The 6,041-nt window shown below is 37.1% G+C and overlaps 1 long non-coding RNA gene across 1 annotated transcript; it reads left to right on the top strand.

The window, feature by feature from the left end:
* The first annotated feature begins 258 nt into the window (after positions 1-258).
* On the top strand, positions 259-5,962 carry LOC139985178 (uncharacterized). The gene is made up of 3 exons (XR_011799331.1): positions 259-447; positions 3,261-3,373; positions 5,750-5,962. It is a non-coding gene; the product is annotated as an uncharacterized lncRNA (long non-coding RNA).
* Positions 5,963-6,041: the final 79 nt, after the last annotated feature.

Raw genomic sequence — 6,041 nt, 5'->3', positions numbered from 1 at the left:
TTACCGCGGATTGAGACGAGAATCGTCTGAATGTGTTGTATTTTTGTTGATTCTTCAGTTGTTTTGTTATGATTCTGAGCCATTATGACTTGAAGTTTGTTTAAAATAATCATATTCATAACAATGTCTATCATATAAGTAAGTGCAACTTGTGATGGAGGTAGTAGGCTACATTACATATGTGCATTAATATCTATATCTAGCGTTTTCTGGGATTTTACTTTTGCAAATCTAGCGTTTTTTGGCATGTGCCGCTGGTTACGCTGATTTGCTCATTTGCCATCAACTTTGCCAACTTTGCCTTCAACTTCAAAGTTCAACTTCAAGCCCGTACTGCTCTAGTTACTGCAGTAAGAATTACTCATTCAAGTCTGTGAATTATCCAGATTCTTTGATACTTTTCATCAGGAGTTAGGAGTAAGTCTATCGAAAACAAGAAGTAATTAGGTAAGTTCATTGTATTTTTCATAAATAATGCAAAATCAGCCTACCGTACTATAGTATAGGCTTATAGCATTAACGTAAGGTGTACCACTAACGTTATAGGCCTAGCCTACCCTACCACGATATGCACGTTATCACGTATTTTGTATGATGGACCCTGCGAAGTTCGACACGTAAGAGGATCAGAGGGAATTTTCAAGCTTAAAAAGTACCTGTATGAAACAAAGTTCACCCTTTTATAGATCAGCTTAGCAGACATTAATTGTGAAAGTTTCAACATTTTAGGAAAATGTATATAGGCTAGGGCTACTTTTTGTACAGGAAAACCAAAGAGATTGGGGCTTGTTATTTAATAATGTGTAGGCCAGGCATAGGCTACCTGTTTTTGGTTAAACCTTGCAAAGAAAATGTGGGTGATTATATTACAGGTTAGGGTTTAGATATATTTCACACTATTTTTAATCCTTTTTTAACTGTTTGATTTGATTATTAGTACAGAAAATAAACAAAAAAGTTGGTTTTACTGTTATAGGTTAGGGTACTGTACATGTTGTTGGAAACAGGTGCACGCAATATTACATCGAGCCAACAACGTCCATTGTTGCTAAGTTCAGACAGCCGACTTAAATGGCCGCCAAAAGTTAGGGCTCGATTTAATAATGTGCATATTTCTTTGTCAGTTTTATATTTTTTACCTTTCTGAAAATGGTTCGGACCCTTTCTTTGCAATCAGAACATTCATGTTGTAGATGACTTGTTTGAGTTTGTTTATAACTTTTTTTGAGTATCGGTACAAGATTTGTCAAGAAATTGGTCCATGTCAGGCGTAGCTTAAAATGTTCCAGTGATATGTAACACTAATTTCCTATTGAATAATACAGTATAGAAGAAGCTAATGTCTTTGTTTTTTTATTAAATGGTCCCAGCCCTTTTATTTTTAACCAGAACATTTGCAGATAAATTGAATGAGTTAGAACATAATTTTCTTGGTTCAAAGGTACAAATTTTCTCTATCTGCTTTGACATCGATATAATTGTTTCCAAACAGGAGCATCATCTAACTGAGTTTCCTGTAACAATTGTAACAGAGAGCATTTTACTGTTATCTCACCTTCTCCTTACCCTAGGAACATATTTACAATATCTTAGCTAGTAGCACAGACAGGAAGTTCTTACATCACACCTCTCAGAAACCTCCAACTTATTAGTTCCAGGAGATCATCCACACTGTAACCTCTAGTGTAACTTTCTACAACCAAAACCCTACACCTGTTTGTGCACCTATTATTATGTAATCTTCAGCAGGATGTGTGGTCAGCTTCACAGCAGCTTAACCACTGTTTATGTAGACAGAGTAACATCCTGTCCCATCCTCTTGTAATCCATTGTAAAAGAGTATATCAGATGCAACTTTCACCATTTGTATTCAGTAGCATATATCCAGCCAAGGAAGATATCAATTTTCTAATTTTTGGCAGGAAAAGTTGAATTGTGGTCAGCTTAATCTCTGAAATCAAACAATTCGTATTAAAGTAGAGTCTCAATCAAGTATCAAAGAAACTTCAGTAAATCTCAGTAATATCTGTCCCATATATATGTAATATATAGCCCATGGCACTGATTAAACTGCAATAATGAAACTCGTATAATTAAATACCAAAGCAAATAGTCTTGATTGTAGAAAGGAAAGAGCAGAGTCTCTTGCTTTAGTGGAACTTTATTGAAACTTTTATCAAACAAATGAACTTGTATTAAACCTGTTTTATTCCCCCCGGGGGTGGGAGGTATTTTCAGTGAGAAAAATCCTGTCACACTGGTATGGCATGTGTCCCATCGTACTAAAACAAATTGAACAATTCTAGAAATTGCCTGCAAGAATCCCCTCTAGTTGACCTGTTTGATAGAGACTCAATGAAGTATGTGAGCTTGGATAATACTGAATTGGGTGCACTTAAAGATATATAGCCCAGTATGAGCCCATGCACACTTCTTCTGTGGTACTCCATATTCAGAGTGAAGTGTCAACTACCAAATAGAATACAATTCCCTATAATCCCCCAATCAAACCTTACTGGGGTGGAGTATCATGAATAAATTAACTTCCTGTGTATAGACAGTAGATTGCATAAACTATGGTTGTGAAGTAGCTCATTGGGTACAAACAAGTGTCTGTGTTCAACAAAGGGAAATTGGTATCATTGGCCCCTTAGTGGGGGATATAGGGCCTAATTGTGAAATAATATATACAAGACAGCATGACTTCCGTTGATTGTCTGGAAATCAAATTAAAGCATTGGGCTGACTGCTCGTATGTAATATGGGTGGGTGTAGGTGTTTTTGGAAGATTTAGGTAACATTTGAGAGGAAATTGAACTTTTGATTATTGCAAAATTTAAAAAATCTGATTTAAAAAAAAAAAAATCAACAACCCTGGTTCCAGGTTGCCCGATATTCTCCCACTGGCAAGTTTTGAAATTAACCTGAAAAAGTCATCCAACTGTGTATATACCATAGTGTCCCCATGTTTACATGTACAAACAAAAATATATCGATCTGTCACTGAGTATATTTATGTGTCATAAAATTTACATTGCATACATATTAAACAGCACTACAAGTGCTGGACTCATGGGTACAGGCTCATGAGTACGGGTATGGGTAATGGCCTATACTGTAAGTACAGGTCCAAGGAAAATGAAACTGTGAGTATGGGTACCAGTACCGACTCATGAGTATGGGTACGGGTATGTATAAAATATGTTAGCCAATTTTTTTTCAAACAGATGTTTAATACTTGTTTCCTTTCATTTGTACAGAAGCACTAAGGAAATGCATCAAAAATGGGAAGAGGAGCGATTTCTTGTTTGAAATCGGTGAAGTTCTAAGAAATGCCCCAAATATGCCAGGAGGCAGCAACTACATGAGAAAGGTAATTGGAATTGTTTATATTAATGAAATAAACAAGATCATGTCTCTAAAGCACTTAGTGTTTGTGTAGATGTGAGTGGAACAATATTGTGAAAAACAAATGACTCGGCACAAACTTAATGCACTTGGTTCTGCATGGCAGAGCAGAAGAGTGATATCTGCAAAATGTTCTGAAAAATTATCATCAAATACCGTTTTTTTACCGGCCAAATCTGGAGTAACCACCATTCCCCACCCCCTCAGATTTGGACTTGGGGAGATAGCACCCTGAGGCAAAATGTTAGATGTGGGTGTGCTAAATTTATGTGACAGAACATGCTGTCAAAGGCATCATCGCAAAGCGATACGCCATATTGTCGTGGAATCAAGGTGCCCTTTTGGGGGATAGTATATGCAGGGTTCGGTTTCTTCCGGAAGAAACCTATTTCTTCCGGGGACGTGGAAGAAACTGGAAGAAACCTGTTTCTTCCAGGTTTCTTCCAGTTTCTTCCGGAAGAAACTGGAAGAAACCGGAAGAAACTGGAAGAAACTGTGAAAATTGGCATATAGGCAGCACAACCCACATACATGATAAAGAGACAAATAGTTCACCATCATCTGACTGAAATGCATACCATTGAAACCATCAAAATATGATATTTTTGTTTTGATTATAATTTTTGGTTGTTTTTCTACACCAAAAGATGTTTGCTTATAAATCACAATATTGAAGGACTACTTATCATCTCGCGATCCCCTATCAACCAGAATTGCATAACTGGCCATACTGTATGAATGATTAACCTGGATTGGCTCATGCACGGAGGATTTAATACAATGAACACCAAGAAAATAGTCGAACAATATCTGTTAGATTTAGGCAACAGCTTAATTTCTCTAACTCCCTAAATTACAACTAGTAGTTAACAGGAGGACTTGTCATCCCAACAGCAAAAAGAACAAACATCCACAATAAAAGACATTGAAGACTCGCCTCAAACCGTGTGCGGCCATCTGAAAAGTTAACTTTCCGTTGCTTGCAAGTGATGTTTTGTTCGTGTCACTACAGTAATGAAACGTGATACCTTGTTATCTTTAGCTGGACCTGAGATGTCCATCGCTGCATTGTTTATATAGACTGTGCTGTGGGTATTGATCGCAGCTGTATGTACTGACTATACTAGTGTATAATTACCGATGGTAGCAAGCTGTGTGTGTATTTTCTGTGATCGATGGTGGTGTCTAACACTTCTGTTACACCTCATTCGAAAGTAGGTCAGATTACCGGCATTATACGTTTCTTTTTGCGCAAGTCTACACACCCTTTAACCACAGCTGGCCACGAGCCAGCCCTCATTTCACACTACAACTTCCAGTCGAATCTGTAACCCTCATGTCTTGAGTTCAATCTCCACAAAATATAGCCACAGTGGTCAATGTAATTGTAGTAATGAGGGTGCATTGTAGTAGGCCTACACTAGTTTCCAGGGAACACTTGCCCCGCCACTCAGAAACTAGTTTTAACTAAGAACTGGGTTATGATCAGGACCATTCTGGTCTGCAAAATATTGTTTGCCCATAGTTGTTCCCTGAATTGACCGATGCAAGTAGCCTAGTACTATATTGTGTACAGTATATGCTGGAAGCAGGTCATGTGCTCCAAACCTAGATATAGACTACATAGATAACACTATAGTGCTTCTTGTCCATTTATTACATAAATAGAAATCATTGCAGGTTGTTATGAAACTTTATCAACAGTTTTTCCCCAAAAAATGAGTTTCTTCCGTTTTGTCCGGAAGAAACTGGAAGAAACCTATTTCTTCCGGGTGGAAAAAACCGCGGTTTATTCCGCGGTTTTTTCCACCCCCGGAAGAAACCTGCGAACCCTGAGTATATGTATATATATATGTTTTAAAATAGCCTATGCTATGGTGTGTTAGGCTATAAAATTCACCAGTTTATGTGTATTAAATGATGAGAATAAAAAAAGACATCGTTTGAAGATTTCAAATATAAGTATAGGCTTTAAATTCGCCTATGCTACAGGGTGTCAGGCTATAAAATTAACCAGTTTGTGTATAAAACGATCCGAACAGAAATTGGCATCGTTTGAAGATTTACAAAAATATAGTTTTAGGCCTTAAATTCGCCTATGCTACAGTGTGTTAGGCTAAAAAAAATCACCAGTTTATGTGTATAAGTTCTCAGAAATGCCCTAATTAATATGCCAGGAGGCAGCAACTACATGAGAAAGGTAACTGGAATTGTTCATGTTAAATAAACAGGATGATGTATGTGTTAAGCACATCCTTGTGTAGATGGAACCATCAGTAACTGCATGCATGTATAAGATTTTTAATAAAAATATATTACCATTGTTCTCCATATCTTATAGAAATCACAAGTGGCACAAAAGAGGAACACACAGGTGTATGAATCTGAGGTTGAATCAGAAGAGGGACCAGCAACTCCAGCGATTGAACCCTCATCGTCCTAGTATTGTGTTCTCAGATTTTGTTGTCTGTTTTTGTATTTGCTCTTCTAGTAATATTCTAGTGTTCTAGTATTTGTTGTCAGAAATAAACATGTTTACATTGAACACAAATAATGTCTCCTATATTTGACTTATTATCTCGCTAATCGGGGTGGGAGTTCAGCGACAATCACCAAGTAGTTCCAGTAGCTCA

This window comes from Apostichopus japonicus, chromosome 17 (assembly GCF_037975245.1).
Source record: "Apostichopus japonicus isolate 1M-3 chromosome 17, ASM3797524v1, whole genome shotgun sequence".
NCBI classification, from domain to species: domain Eukaryota; kingdom Metazoa; phylum Echinodermata; class Holothuroidea; order Aspidochirotida; family Stichopodidae; genus Apostichopus; species Apostichopus japonicus.
The sequence above is the reverse complement of the archived record's forward strand: the minus strand, read 5'-3'. Positions and strand labels throughout refer to the sequence as shown.